Source organism: Arachis ipaensis, chromosome B2 (genome assembly GCF_059453495.1).
Source record: "Arachis ipaensis isolate K30076 ecotype BB chromosome B2, ASM5945349v1, whole genome shotgun sequence".
Lineage (NCBI taxonomy): Eukaryota > Viridiplantae > Streptophyta > Magnoliopsida > Fabales > Fabaceae > Arachis > Arachis ipaensis.
Window position 1 is genome coordinate 93,428,442 of NC_142437.1, and position 1,836 is coordinate 93,430,277.

Below are 1,836 nucleotides of genomic sequence, written 5' to 3' on the forward strand. Positions count from 1 at the left end.
GTCTAGAATTCACAAATGAATCTTCGTTGCAAGTATAGTTTCTAAACCAAACAATAATCCTTTCATACAAAATTTTTGTTTGTCACAAGTAACAAACCCCTAAATTCTATAAACCGAAGTATTTAAACCTCGGGTCGTTCTCCCTAGGAATTGCAATAAAGTGTCTTGTTATTGGTTATGGAGCATGTTTTGGGGTTTTGGATAAGAAACATGAAAAGTAAATGGAAATAAAAATAAACTAACAAATAAAGAGGTCTTGGCAAGGTTTGGTAGTCAAGGATCTCTATCCTAATCACTAACCACCACATTAAAATTGGCAAGGATCAACCCCACTAAGTCATCCTCTAACTAATAAAGGAAAGTCAAGTGAGCTATGTCAATCCAAGACCATAAGTCCTAGTTCTCCACCAAATCAATTAGTGAGATCTAGAGTTAATGGCTCCCAATCGTCAATCACTTGGACATTAGTAACTCAAGAGTTCCTAAGTTACCTTCCCAAGCCAAGAACATAAAATTCTACTCTAAAATCCAACTAAGCATTTTATCAAACACTTAGAAGGCATAAAAGGAAAGCATAGTAAAATTGCAAGGAATGTAAATCTACACTAAAATTCAACCAAGCATTTCATCAAACACTTGGAAGGCATAAAAGAAAAAACATAGTAAAATAGAAAGGAAAGTAAATCTACACTACTCAATTGCAAGGAATTAAACAACAACAAATCAAATCAACAATAAAGGAACATGAATCATAAATTGCATTGAAAGAGAGATAGAAGAACAAAAGTGCATCAACATAAAAGTAGAGAATTACATGAATTAAATGCTAAACTAGAGAGAGGAAAGGTAGAAGAAGAAGAATTGCAAAAGAAAAAGTAAATCAAAGCATGAAATTAACCTAGATCTAAGAATTCCTAATCTAGATCTAACCTACTCCTAATTCTAGAGAGAAGAGAGAGCTTCTCTCTCTAGAAACTAACTATAAGCATGTGAAAACTAAAATAAAACTAAAATAATCATTAGATGTCTCATTCCTCTTCAATCCTTGGGTTAAATAGCATTAGAAATGAGTTGGATTGGGCCCACAAGGCTTTAGAATTCGCTGGCCACTAATTGCTTTTAATGAATCTCGTCCAAATCAGCACGTACGCGTACATGCTGCGTGCGCGCCTCCTAAACATGGTGCAATTATGGCAAATCTTATATCATTTTGAAGCCCCGGATGTCAGCTTTCTAACGCAACTGGAACCGCATCATTTGGATCTCTGTAGCTCAAGTTATGGTCGATTAAGTGCGAAGAGGTCGGCTTAACAGCTTTTGCGATTCCTTCATTTCTTCATGATTTCTCCATTTTTACATGCTTTTCCTTTATTCCCTTGATCCAATCTTTGCCTCCTAAATCTGAATTCACTTAACAAACATATCAAGGCATCTAATGGAATCAAGGTGAATTAAATTTAGCTATTTCAAGACCTCAAAAGTATGTTTTCACTCTTTAGCACAATTAAAGGAGAAGTTTTAAAACCATGCTATTTCATTGGATAAATGTGGGTAAAAGGTTATAAAATCCCCTAAATCAAACACAAGATAAACCATACAAATGGGGTTTATCAACCCCCCCACAATTAAACCAAGCATGTCCTCATGCTTAAACCAAGAGAAAGCAAAGGGTATCAACATTTATTTAATGAAATCTAATCTAAATGCAAACTACCTATATACAATTATCTATATGAATGTAATTGCTTGGTCAAAATAAATCAATTCCCAAGAAGCATATATGCACAAGGGCTAAGGGTATTAACAACCATGCCAAACCACAATTGAATTGAGCTA